The sequence below is a fragment of the Rhipicephalus sanguineus genome, chromosome 1 (assembly GCF_013339695.2).
Source record: "Rhipicephalus sanguineus isolate Rsan-2018 chromosome 1, BIME_Rsan_1.4, whole genome shotgun sequence".
Classification (NCBI taxonomy): domain Eukaryota; kingdom Metazoa; phylum Arthropoda; class Arachnida; order Ixodida; family Ixodidae; genus Rhipicephalus; species Rhipicephalus sanguineus.
Window position 1 is genome coordinate 238,827,440 of NC_051176.1, and position 14,617 is coordinate 238,842,056.

Sequence of the window (14,617 nt, forward strand, 5' to 3'; positions counted from 1 at the left end):
TGGCCCAAACCTCCACACAAGGAGTCGGCGCGTCTTAAGAAATTGGTCCCCACAATTACCACAAAAAAAAAAGCAATTCCGCCGCGCTTTCGTGGTCAATGCCTGGCAGGCCGACAGCAGTCCGACGCTGCGACAAAAGAATTTGTCAGGGCGAGCTCTGAGAAAACGGCACCCCCAGGATGAAAAAGTAACGAGTAACGTGACACCACACGTTACCGAAAAATGTTAACGTAAGTACGTTACCCGTTACAGTTTCTTAATTGTAACTAGTACGTTACTAAGTTACCGAAAAAAGTAACGCGTTACCGGTAACGCCGTTACTTGTAACGCGTTACCGCCAACACTGTAAATTCTACATCGTCCACAAGACCTTAAAGCATAGCTGCGACATGGACACTCATGACGGAGGCGTTTGCCGGCCCCCCGACCAGTACCTGTCCATCTCGGAGCGTCGGAGAAGTGCCACGAGCTTTGCATGCAACCGGCGGGCGGCAGGCGCGGGAAGGGGAGCCGTGCTCACGAAAGCGGCCACAGCAAGAGCGTGCACGCAAGCGACCCAGGGGCGCGTTGCTCTCGCTGCGTGACCAGCCCTCGCCAGTTCCGAGCTTTTCTGGCGATCCGCTGGGCCCCCGGTTTCTTTTGTACAAACACGCCAGCGTGACGAGGGGCTCACGCGGCTGCTGGCACAGGAAGAGGGGGGACAAACTACGGAGGGATTCCAGTCATCTACCATCTCATCTACGTCTGTCCGTCACTAAGTAGACGTTATTAGCGTACGAAGAAAGGACGAAATAACAGGAAAGTCGGCAGTGAACAGTGAAAAGAAAGCGGGCTGCTGCTCGTGAAGAGGGGCGCCTCCAAACGACGCCACGAGACGACTGGAAAATGAGCGAGGGCTTTGTAATTATAAACGCTCTCAGTCATTTTCTGTCGGCCTCCTCGCGGGCGCCGCATGCAGGAAAGGGCGACGGCCAGACAGAAAGCGTGCAAAGTCCGCCGCACTCACGAAGGCGAGTACTGTAATTATATCTACGAAAAAACGCAAGCCGTATTATAACCAATTTGAGGCGCCAAATAGCAGAGGTACCGGCGCAAAAGAACAACGAAGGCAGTGGCGGAAGGAAAAGAAAGAAAGCAAAGGTTTTTCTCGCATCTCGCGAACGGGCACGACTCGCCGTCCAGCCTTCTCGCCCTCCTGGCGACGGACGGACGGATGGACGGGAGCACGCACCACAAAACACTCGCTCCCGATGCGCCAAATAATAACGCCGGCGGGAGAGGGGAAAAAAAAAGCGCCACCAACAAAGGCGCTCCGAGGAAAAGGAGCAAATAAATTAAGCGCCACTGATGATGATGAGAAGACGGCGAGGCTGGAGAGGGCCGCCCGAGACTATCCCGGATACACTACAGGATCGTTTTGACGGGACTCGTCACTGTCATTAAAGTGCGCCAGAGAAAAGGAGGAGGTGCGGGCGAGGAAAGCGAGTGCCACGTGAGCCCGGTAGAAACAAGTAATTAAAGCGCGAGAGCCTTGAGACACCGGCGGCGTAACACATCGACGCGAGCGCGCTCGCCGCGACCCTGGGGAGCAGGCGCGCGGGAAACGCGCCGGATCCGGCCCGCGCAAACGGTGGCTTCTGGATTTTGCCCGAGCGATGACGCGAGCAAATCTGCGCACAACCCGGGCCGCCACCTAGAAAGCAGCTGTTTAAAATCTGCTCGACGTACGGCGACGTCGTCTCGAACTGTCAAAGCACAGACGCCCTGCGGGCGCGAACGCGCTCGGTTAGAAACGATGCTCGCGTCGGAACTGCGAATACGAGCAATTAGTTTCATCAATGGCGTTAAGACGCCCCATACGAAGCCAACTTGCGAAGCACGCTTGATTTCCGTAGCGAGGAGCTACGGTGCAGGCACGCCCAAGACGTTCACCAAAACGCGGCTCGGTACATATATGTTTTTTTTTCTCTCTTCCTTTCTTTCTTCTTTCTCGCCGCTACCGGAAACGCTCGCGCTTACGCCGTCGTGCCGGTACTTTCGCGGAGAGGGTGAGGCAGAAAGAAAAGCATGCGTCAGCCAGCATCGAAGCTGCCTCCTGAGAAAGCAAACAGAAAGGGGGGCCCTTGCCTGCGTTCGGCAGCGGTGAATGCATTCGCAGATCTGCGGCACCAATCGGCGAGTCCGGTGGTGCGGAAACTGGGCAGCCAGCTGGCGCCTGACGCGGCCCCCGCCGCCCTGCAGCCGCGCGCTCAGAGAGAAGAGGGCGCGCGCGGGCCAGCCTCATTTGGGCGTAATTAGAGAGGCTTGCCCGGCTCACGACCGGACGAGCAGCGCAAAAGTACAGGTGGCCCCGATTTTTCCCGGGAAACAATAAGCCTGCTGCTCTGGCGGCAGGAAGACACAGAGACTGTCCGCGACAGCGTGCACTCGTTAAAGGAAGCCGCCGTGCACGAACGCGTCAAGGCGCTCACCCGTCAACGGGTGTACGATCAAGCTGAGGGCTGAATAGAGTAGAATGTCGACACATAGGCAGTGCTGTGGATCTCACCAAGCACAGCGGTTGTCGTTGATGATTGTTGAGAACGGCAGCATGCTCTAAGCGCCAAGAAAGCAAACGCTAAGTGCTCTCCTACTTGACCAGGAGACCACAATACAAAAGCAAGAATGTTGTTGTTTGGACGTGATAAGATGATCATTTCTCGCTGGCAGGATTCATTACATACAACGCAGCCTGCGCTGCGGAAGACTCCTGCAATCCGCCGCCTGTTTCCGTGGGTCTTGACTTTCCCAAACAGGACGCGGAATCTCGGGTCGCCCGACATCCTGTATAACGTGACATGATAGGCAGCAGTTCTCGCGATACGTCAAAACATCGCGCCAGTCGGCGCGCGATAAAGACGGGATGTGATGCAACCAACACCGAGCCCAGGAGCGCGGGAACGCGGCTGCAGCCGACACTATGCCAGCAACCTATGCAAACGATCGGCACGGAACGCAACCGCACACCAGCGAGAACAGGAGATGGGCCCGATCGCTCGAACGGCCCGTTCCCACACGACATTCAGGTGACGCTCCGTCAACGGCGGCCCGCGGGTTTCCCCTCCTCCGCCTCGCAGACGGCGGTCCCTCTCGCCGCCGCGGCTAGCGCGGCTAGACTTTCTCCGCGGGCAATGCGCTTAGTCAAACAAGCTCGTTTATCACTCGCTTAGGCGCTCAAGCGCAATCCACCGGCCCTGCCAGCAGACTAGCAATAACAGCAACTTCTTGATACATAACGCTTTGCCGGTAGACGAGCTTAGGGAGAACGACCAGTCGCCTTGCCAACTCACGCACTTGCTGGAGCCAGCAGAGCAAATACCGACGGCAGCGCCGCTGAGCTCTTGACAGAGCACAGGAAGCGATGATGCTGCTCTCCTCTGAAGAAAATGCGCAGATTACAGCCAGAGCATTCGTGCGAGAGAGTAAGTTCAATTTCAGGCGCACTTTTCGACGACCGTTGCAAGCAGGCTGCCGTAGCCGAACGCAAGCGCTGCAGCTGCTACATTTTGTCTAACCAAGATCTATAAACCGTTCTGTCAGACGATATTTCCCCCAATATAAAATGAGAAACTATTAGTCATATGTATCGGGAACGTTCTTGGAGGTAACTACTGCGTCAAACTTCACTCGCGTTGTCGCTGGTTAGCAAGGTGCGATAGCCTTTTACCTCAACCTTCTCAAACAAGGCACGAATCCTCACAAACTAATATCTCTTGCCATCTGTGTGCATCGCGATGGCAATAAGCGGAAGCGCATACTTACAGAACAATAGCCGTATCCGTTCCGAGCGATGATGTGTGTGCGGTACCCAGCCGTTTCAGCCAGCTAACTAATGAAGGTTTCACATATTCCGAGGCCGAGTTTTTCTTTTTCGCTTTATTTTTTGCTTCCTGCGTACCGCTTTCTTTCGCCTGACCTGACAACGGATATATGAGGCTGTGAACCGAGCTCCTTCACGGGCGCTGATTGGCGCAGATGGCATGCATAGAGACAAGCGTCCAGTCGCCCCGGGCTGGACTGTTAATAAAAATACCAGCGCCTCGCACCATTCGTCAGTGCGGAAAGGGAAAAAGGGTGTCAAAGACGACAAACGGCTCTGTCACAGCGACGCAATTTGTGTGACTTGGCGGTGCGTTCTTTCCTTTCGTTTTCTTTTTTTCCGTAGCGAGGGACCCACAGCTGCGCCTCTGGGCGAGCGCGTCGATGACCAACTGGTCTCCAGGACACGTTTTCGTAGAACGCAGCTGCGTCCCGCGACTGACCACGGCCAGCCAGTGCCGGCGAAACACGACAGGCGACCACCGAGCAGAGCTCCAGAGTGCGACCACAGAGACGTCATTCGCGGGAAACGAGAGGGTCAAAAGAAAATCAATCGAAGTGTCGACGTAGATCAGCGGCTCCGCTAAGGGCCGAGACATTGCTGACGTGTCTTTCATGAGCGTAAGGCGGCGACACAACCAAGCAACAGTGGAACAAACATAAATTCGCGTTTCCAGGAGGTTTCCGAGTGCATTGCAAGCTGGACTAGCGGGTATACAAGCTTACACTGACAAAAAAAAAAAAAGAGGATAGAGTTACGCAGGACTCGGAAATGTAAAGCCTTGGTATTACATTTTCTGCCATTTTGCTTAAGCTTCTAAGCGATGACAAAAGTTCACATTTTCACTTCATAGCCTCGATACACAGCTTTTGATTCGGTTAATACTGGGGTGCAGCTTGATGTCAGGTGAATAAATATTGTGTATTGTATTTATACCACTGGGCTGCTGCACCATCGCATATTCTGTACGCTCGATCTCTCTGTCAGTCCAGAATACTTAAAGCTCCCAGAAAAAACCCCATTCCCGACGGCGGAAAGGATGCGAAACTATAGCGATGTGATACTATGCCAACCTCTCGCCGACGACGTATCAATGCATGGTGTACTGCCTCACAACATGACCGTGCTGTAGACTCGACAACTAAATAGCAAAGCGCGCCATAGAGGCGTGAAGGAGCGCTGTCCTTTCGTACTTAGTCGCCTTGCACGCTCCTAAGTACGAAAATGAGCACTGAGCATACACTCCCGACATACCATCGCACTAAAGTGAAGCGCGAACAAAGGTTGTTTAGATAATTTTCGCTTCTGCCGTCTGATGCAGAATGTTCAAAAACACCCACCAATTTAGCACACTTTGTCAAAGCCCTGTAAAAATAAGTGCGCCTTCGTCTAGGCCTCGTTTTTCTGTGGATAATATAATAATAAAAATGTAAAATAACGAATTATTCGGAACACGCTACAAATGACGTTTGTTCGTTAAGTTCGCGCTTCATTTTAATGCGTCAGCCGATCAGATGCACATTTGCCCCAACAGTGGCCGGGCCTCAGCAAACATCTGCTTGCGACATGGAAAAGAAAGGTATCGTGTACTCACCTAGCATGTTGAGAAGGCTTCAAGAAACTGCACCTGCAGACAAAACCAGACAAAGAGCTTTTAAGTTCACTGAACAACCAGATCCAACATGCGCGCCGCACGAACGCTCCCACTCGCCGGTGACTTCATAAGACCCCGACCTTTCATGGGAACACTTTCATACCAGGGGCGCTATAAAAGTAAAGCAGTCACTTGTTCATCTTTCTCAGTTGAACATGGCGCACACACCGTAAATTCTTGTAGTGACCGAGCTTGTGAGCCACCACACTTGTTTTTAAACCATGCGCTTCTTCTATGACTTCTGCACTTCAGGTAAAACTAAGGACGCCGCCAGGACCCAAGGGCCACTGGCCGCCGTTTAGGCGACCAGACTGTGTCCCCCACCTCCTTGCAGTAAAACAGCGCCAGCGAAAACAAGGGACCAGACGACGATCCATGTGTCTAAGCGCCGTGTGTACGTGTCGTTCCTCTCCGTTTAGTCCCTTGTTTTTCGCTGGCGCTGTTTTACTGCATGTATGAACCAACTAGCTCAAAAATACGTCTTGACCCTCCCCCTCCCTCTCGAGCTGACTCCAAATAATGTTATTCCTCCTCATCCCCCAAAAGAATTTGCCCTTCAAGTCCATGCGTAATATTGTTACAGCAAGTATTATTGTTCAAAGTCCAGTAACAGTTAAAGCACAAGGCCCAGCTAACAACTTGAGCTTAGCGACGAAGTGCCGACGTCATCAGTTAGAACCGTGCTTCGCATGGCGCCACCGACCACATCACGCGGCGTTCAAACACACCCGATCTTCTTACACTCCGCTAGCGACGTCAAAGCAACAACACAAACTTGGAGGACTTTTGTGGCATTGCACAATGACAACGCAACCGTCCAGCGAAGCAGAATTCCAGACAAAGGACGCCGTGGTGCCCGGCACCTTCACTCAGCAAAGAGGCGTTTCCGGTCCTTGTGGAATTATTTTTTCACAGCCTTCCTGTACATCGCCTAACGCCTTCTCCTCGACAGCTCACCACGATAACGCAAATTGACAATGCCTCGCTTACACAGAGGGTTATAACGGTTTAAACGGACAGCCTTGCATATAAGTGCCGAAGTCTATAAACCAGAACCATTGCGCAATCAGCTTAGAGAAGCTATTCTAAAGTTTAGCGTTATAAAAAGTGACACTAAAGAGCACATTAAGTTGAGCGTTATTGGCATACTTGGCAGTAATGCAATTGCAGTAATTAAGTTACTTTTTGCTGTCATGGGTAATGTAATGAATTCCTTTTGGTGGCTAGTAAATGAGCAATGTAATGAATTACCTAGAGCGAGTAATTTCAAGTAAATTACTTGTTACTTCCCCAATTACTTTTGAATGAAATGTAACCTGTCCTTTATTTCATAAAAGAGCTTCCCCAGAAAGGGAAAGAAAAATAACAACAGCGGCAAGTTAACCAGAGTGCAAAACCCCAAACGTGGCAACGAGGCAGGTTCACAGAAAAGCCGCGCCGCATCTGCACTCGAAGGCTTGTATAACTTTGCTTTTGTTAACTCTTGTTGAAGTAATTTCAATGTAACCTGGTTACTTTTCAAAAGTAACAGTAATGTAATGTCATTATAATCAGCCAGCTGTAATTTGTAGTGTAATTTAATCACACTTTTGAGATTCTATAAAACTAATTAATAGTGCAATTTAATTACTTTTTAGCAGTAATTCTGCCATCTGTGTTTATTGGTAACTTGCGCTTCGGCAGCAGCAAAATGGTCACAAAATGGTCTAGAAAGGAGGAGAAGTAAAAACAAATAAGAAAAATCACAGCATATCCACGGAGTGAATGATGAGTGGGCGAAGCTGCGGAGGTTCATCGGTAAACCGTGAATCTTCCGTGAATTCTGCCCAGTACATCAACACCGACGTGAGATCGGGCGCGTTTATACTAAAGGTTCGATGAGTTATGACGACTTGCAGCTCACTTTAATTTTACATGTACGCTGTGAATTTTCATTGTTTAGAAAACCATTGCTTTAGAAAACATCTGGCGTCTTTCGTTAAGCAGCTGGCGTCTTTTCGTTTTGCTTTAGAAACATCTGGCGTTCTTTCGTTTTGCTTTTAGAAAACATCTGACGTCTTTCGTTGGTTTATTTCATCAATCAACGGCGTTTTGAACAAAATTTTTATTGTTTAATCACGCACAGGAGAAATCTCACCAGGCACTACCTTGGAGGTAAACAATGGCTGCTAATGGGAATGAGACACAGAAGAAGTCGGCTTTTAGCTAACACTTACACTTCTACTTCTACTAACGTTTCCTACTGGAACATGCCAATGGCTGCTAATGGGGAATGAGAGACAGAAGAATTTGGCTTTGTTTGCAGCGAGAAGAATTTTTTATTGTTCAACAACGCACAGGAAAAATCTCCCACCGGCACCACCTTGGAGGTCAAGATCTGGTACTAGCGTTACGACTGGTTACGCACTACTACGAGGGACGAACGGGTGCCGCCTTAAGGAGCTTCGCCCCTAAAAATACCTTACTGTGGGTGATGATGCCCGCAGCAACTCACCCTTTGAAAGCTGATGCTGAAGTTCTACATGTTTACAGTACAGCAGCCAGGCGTACCCGACCAAATTATGACAGCGGCTACTGAGGTCTGATGGGTTGTTTGTAAGTAAGGAACCACTACACTGTAGCCTAAATGAGCCGTTGACACTGTTTATTTAGCTATATTTGCAAGGACTTCACTCATACCGTGCACCAGAAAACATTTCGAAGACCTGCACGTTCACACACACATTACAAGGGGGGGGGGGAGAAAGAAAACGTGTTTTACGCTCGTCCAGTTTTCTTGAAAGCTCCGCCTTTGTCCATTTCGCGCTTTGCGTTAAAATGAACAATTACCAGCTCGCCCAGGTTTCCATGCCATTAAAATAGAGAAACAAACGCCATTATTTTAACCATTAATAATGACATAGTAATAGTTTACTGCAAAATTAACGAAAATAAGCTTCTGAAACAACGTTTTAGAAACAAACAGACTAAAGTCGCCTCTTTACAAGGTGCCTTCAAGGTTATCCGACGCCTATTTCGAAATACCTGCAGCGCCTTAATATAACGCGTAACTGTGAAATTTCTCTGGCAAGCTCCTCCCGATGAACACTTCACTGTTATCGAGTGCAATTTCGATATGGCCAATTGATCTGAACGACACACTGTTGAGAGCTTGAAAGCACAATTCAACATAACTGAAGATGTCGCAAGATGCGCCTGACTACTCGACATACTTCCAACTTATTCTACACATAACACTTCACAGAAATATCAGTTTTGATGGATTCAATAGTTATCTGAATGAATTATCCCACAAATTTCGAGTGTACATCCTCCAAGACAGGCCATAATGCTAAAAGGCAAAATTTATCATACTTGCGACATGATCATAAAATACTAGTTAATCGAAACGGTTATTTTTTAGAACCATCGCATAAGGTTACCCGAAGGTCGCTGGACATGAAAACCGCCTGCAGCCAGAATGAGGTATACTATTGTATGCGTACTGCACTTGAAGAATCATCACCGCGCCGTGCGTGATAACCAAGCGACGGAATGAAAACGGAATGAGCGAAGGTACAAAAACGAGAAGAGTTAATGCATTGCTCGAAGCTTAACACAATAGGGTACCTCTGCAAAGACCGAGTCGGTCGACCTCTGAAGTTCCAGGCAAGTGAGCAACGTTGTGGAAACTAGCAACAGCGGAATATTTATTGGCTCTTGGCGCGACCTGCGAGGCCCTGTCAGTCATCTCAACAACAACACACACACACACACACACACACACACACACACACACACACACACACACACACACACACACACACACACACACACACACACACACACACACACACACACACACACACACACACACACACACACACACACACACACACACACACACACACACACACACACACACACCACACACACACACACACACACACACACACACACACACACACACCACACACACACACACACCACACACACACACACACAGGAAGGCAAAAAACAATAAGGGGGGGGGGGTATAGAAGCGGAAGAAAAAGTGTCTAGGAAACGGAGAAAAGGCGCCACCTACGATTTCGTTTTCTCATCTCGAGGAAAACGGGAACGGCGGGGTCCGTACAGATTGCCAGTGGGCGTCTTCTAATACCTGCAAGCCTCTCTCTACCGCTTTATCGCGAAACTGATGGAAGATTGTTCCTGATTCGCGTGTCAATAAATGGTCGGTATTTTCACGGACTCAGCGCCGAGTGGGCGCGGGATCGATAGGAAAGCGTATGCGTCAAAGGCATACCGCGAGCGGCCGGCAAGCGACAACGGCGTCAGGATTTTAGAACGAGCTGCAAGGTTAGGCTCTCGTGGCACTGATGTGCTGCTATGCGAAGATACAGAAGGTCCCTGTTCATCCAAATAGCTGCGATTCAGTACGTAAAAAAAAAAAACCATTGTTTGTGTGGCACGCGAACAGAATGCATCAATATTCGTTTCATTCGTTTACTAGTACCACCTCTTGCAATGCCACCGCGCTCCACAGCGGTACTCCAGCGATGCGATCCATACTACCCGTTTACGTTTAACGGGAGCCCTAATTTGATGGAGCGTTCCAAGCATAGGAATGTTGTCGATTCGGTGTCGTGATTCGCGGGTTAATTTTTGTTGCCTATATCTGGGAGCCTAAGCCAAGCTGGTCAGCTACTGCACCTACAGCCTTAATAAAATTACATTCCTTAGATATTATACATAACATTGGGTGCACAACTGTATTCATGCGGCACCTGGGTGTTATCCTGCGCTGGTGATAAAAATCGGTGTCAAAGCCAATGCAGAAGCGCGAAGAGTCATTTGTCATTAAAAAAAAAAAAAAAAAAAACTACCACCACATTAAGGCATGTGTTCGAAGCAGTATGAATATGACTCGTGCAAGTGTAAGAGCCAAGCAAGTGGTCACCTTGGAATAATAGGCTTTGCCAAAGCAACAAACACATGACAGGTGCCCAAAAGATCGCTACGGTAGCTTGCTCTATAGTTTCCGCGGAAAATCACCCTATAAGATGAAGTGTCTCTAACCCTGCAAAGCTTAGAACTCTGGTTCGAACCACACAGCCATGCTAATTACGCCAAAAGCAGACGCATGAGGAGAAAGACAAGCCCAAACTCGCATATCTCGTGGCGCCAGGAATCGAATACCGAAACCGATCTGAAAATTGCATAAGTACTCCCCCAGAACAACGGCCGCTGACAAAAGTAACAAGCGAATGCCAAAACGTTTAGGCAACTTCGACCAGATATCGTGCGCATACGCTTTTGTAGTTTGAGAACTACGCGCTCATGGCGCGTCTTAAGTTGAGAGGTGAAGGACCTGTACACAAATGCAGCTGCGCTGACTTGAATGCACCTGCACTTTTCTTTACGAGTACTACGAGAACATTGCCCATGCTTTCTCGGGGTCGTCTAGCTTAACAGACGGTGGTTGCTCTACGCAGATATTCCCGGACTAGCGACGCGATTATGTGCGGCCTTCGCGAGCCGAGCGACTGTCGTTTCAATGTAGCATAAGCAGAATACAGCTTTGGATACTAGAAAGCAGAGTCAAGTGGGAAAGAAGAGCGACACGCGGCTGCCGCAAGCCACGCGCCTCAAGAAAATGACGCCTGAAGAAAGGAACGCGTTCAAAGTGCCAGTCGCATTAATCAGTCTGAAGAGCGGATAGATTAGAGCAGACTGGGCCTGTAATGCCCCGAGCAACAACTCAACTGTAGCCATTCTATTCACGCCTTTTCGTCGCACGTGCATTGTCTTTCTCTATTTGTTCATGCAGTCATTACGTGTGTGTGCACGGGTATTCGCACTCGATGTTTTCGTATTTTGTTTTCAAAACAGAATCTCATCCCTTCACTAGCCACGCATTGGAGCGCAAACAATTTTGCAGCGCAAACAATTTTGCTCTTCGAACGTGCACGTTCAGCAGCGTCGCGGACATAAGAACGTCCGTCACGCTCAACTGCCGCAGGACCACTAATGTCCATGGCGCATTCCGGTCAGTAGTACAACGGCGACGGACGATAACCACCGGCAGCGTTGTCATCAGGAAAACCGCCACCATTTTTCACGACGCTTTTCGAGGCTCGTCCGGCCGCGCGCGCACGGTGGCTCTTCTCCTCGCAGCAGATGTAGACAAGGAGCGAGGGCGACAAAATAGCCTCCTCAAAGCGCGCCACCTTCTCCAAATGGCAATGGCAGTGGCGAAGACGAAAATCGACGGCGGGGAAAGGGGGCGCGCCGCCAAGGTCATCCACGACGCCCGAATGCACGCTGATCGGGGGAAGGCACGGAAAGGCGACCGTAATTATTGCTCGGAGAGCTAATTACAAAGCTTTAATCCCTGGAAGAAAAGAAGCCCACGCAGAGGAGCCCCAGCAGCAGTGTTCGACTAGCTCGATACGTCCCAGTGACAGCCATCCAGACGGCAGTTGCATTTCACGACGCCGTTGTTCCCCCCGCCCCGTACACACGTTTCCCAGCGCCCTTTCCTGCCAGATTTTTCGAGAAGACAGAGCTCTCGGGAGCGGTGTTTGTTTCAAATGCCGTGGAAGCAGGCACAAAGGGAAGACGATCCCGAGAAGAACGCATAGCGACGGCTGGGCGCACCGGATTCACGCTGTCATGGCCTTGAGGTGGCTAAAGGACGCACGACAGCGATAAAAAGGAAGAGCAGCAGGAGAAGACAAAAGACGGGACAGGCAGCCGGGATGCAGTGAAAAGAAACAAAGCAGCGTCGCAGCATAGCGCCCAGTCCCCGGAAGAGATTTGCCATTGTTCCTGGTCCTGTTTTACAGACGGAAGCGTTCAGGGGTGCACTCAAGCAGCGTCGACCACTGCGCCTCCTTTTCTTCTCTTTCCTCCGCACACTTTCTCCCAACCGGCTCTCTCGCATTCTGCGTACGCCATTAGGCTTTGCAGATGGGAGAGCAAGCACCCACGGACCAAGGAATACGCGAGGGCCAAGACACGGAGACAATTTTGGAGACACCCACGGCTTGCGGTAATTGTTCTCCGAAGCCTGAACAGAGCAATGGCCATGCTGCTTCTAGGGAGGAAGAAAAAAAAAAAAAGAGGGCTTACGACCCAAGACAGCTTAAACTGTCGGTGTCCGGAACGAACAGCGAGATGGTCTTGTCACCTGAGGCGAAGGGGACACTTGCGCATGCAGCTGCGGAATGCCTTGAAATAGCCATACAGCAGCGTTCCTAGGAAGAAGGGAAGAAAAATGCACACTGCTTAACGAGAAGTCTCGGGGCTTTCTATAATGGGGAAAAAGAATGGACGACCTAGGAGCCTCTATAGTAACCTCCCGGAACGAAGACGGTATGCGGTCGGGCGAAGCAAAATACCAAACGGAAGGAAAGGAACTGGTCCTGCACGTGTTGCAGCTCACGAGAAAGCAGCGCCTATCGTGAGAACGTGAGGCCGAGCAAAAATGCAACGACAATAAACAATGTACAGAACGCTTGCAGATCGATGCGATGAGCGGACTAGCTTAGACGTATGCGTGGCTAGCACTATGACAGGGACTGCAGCAGTCCACTTTAATGGCAGGCTACATTTTGATTTTCGTAACGTTCGCCTTGTGCACGCTCCAAAACAACTTTTTCGCGAAAATGAAAGTTAACGGATGCTTCTACTAGAGGTAAGACATTATTCGTACATTAGAGATTCACGTGGGTGACTTATCGAAACTTGAAATTCCGAACAAAAATCGCAGTTTCATTTCGACTTGCAGCAGTTACGTATGACCCAACTCATCAGGCGGTAAGCGCTATCGTCACCACGACTGCCAAGCCGGTGTAGCATCAGCATGGTCAAGAACTTCGTCTCAATCCAATCCGCGTATTTGCGGCGCATCTCGAAACAGCACAGTGCAAGTTGAGAATGACACATTGCTTCCGTAACATCGTACAAATACTCCTCCAGCAGCCTACTTACTGCATTCACTGGTCCTCATCTACTCAGACCTTAAACATTACATAGGCAGGCGCAGTTACGGTTACGCATCCTCTGAAGCGTAGCACCGACAAGCACACATGCACCTGGACGAATGCAAAGATACTTTAGAGGCACGGAAACAGCACTTGCCATAGTTGCTAGCACGTGGCAGCCTTCGGGTACGGAGAGTGACGATAGTTCGGTCGTGTTGAGATTGCCCTATGAAAAAGTAACGGCCAAGCGAAGAGAAGACATGTGTTCCGTCTTATTTTCGCATGATTAGTCGGCTCACGAGAAGCAGTGGCCGTTCGTCGAGCACCAAGAGATATCATCGCGCTCGCGCTAAGATCACAGGCCCCGATAAGAGGGGTAGTACTCGCGCCAAGCGGCGCTCGCACGACGCCGAGATCGAAGACGAAAAAGGACAGCGTCTTAAACAAACGAAACGCTCGCGCACAACGAAAACACAGATAACAGAGACAAGAGAACAGTGGCCGAAGCACGACTGAGCGGAGGTGTTGCACGTATACCGAGCCGTACGAACTGCTACTTCCTGTGGCGTCACCTGCGAACGCCGGGCGCATCGGACGTGACCACGCATGCCCCCTCCGCCGAACATGACGCTGTTTCGGCGTCCCACACGAGGGAACATCTCCCTCGCTCCTTCCCTCGCCACTCGTGTTGGCGTGTCGCTCCGTCGCCTCCCGGTTGTCACTGCAGCGGTGCACGGCGCCACATGTGGAATAATAATAATAAAAAAAGGGACGAGCGATAAGCGCGAAAATGAGTCCCAATTACGCCTTGAGCGCAGTCTTTACGCGCTGTCGGCGCGACAGAATGGTAATCAGCGCTCGGCACGTTCCTAGTGTAGAAGCTGGACACAAAGTACACGCGCTCACGACACGCACCGCACGTGTCAATGGAATCGCAGCTGTCAACAACGAATATCTGCCACAGATACCGCGTTCTTGACCCGTGCGCACCAGTGCGATAGTGCCTGATTGTACTTCGACCGGATACATTGTTGAATGACCCGTTTGCGGAGGGGCAAACCAAGTGAAAGACCGTTGCTTACTAACGCATATTAGAGTCTGTGGAAGAATGCAGTCTGTTTCATGCCCACATGGCAG

The 14,617-nt window shown here is 50.2% G+C and overlaps 1 protein-coding gene across 3 annotated transcripts in view; it reads right to left on the reverse strand.

The window, feature by feature from the left end:
* The window catches only part of LOC119375239 (zinc finger homeobox protein 4), a 252,257-nt gene that overhangs the window by 79,815 nt on the left and 157,825 nt on the right, over positions 1-14,617 (reverse strand). For all 3 annotated transcript variants that reach the window (XM_037645431.2, XM_049420444.1, XM_037645423.2), the window contains one exon: positions 5,454-5,486. The gene's annotated coding sequence lies outside the window, so the exon portion shown is untranslated. The remainder of the gene's footprint in view (positions 1-5,453; positions 5,487-14,617) is intronic.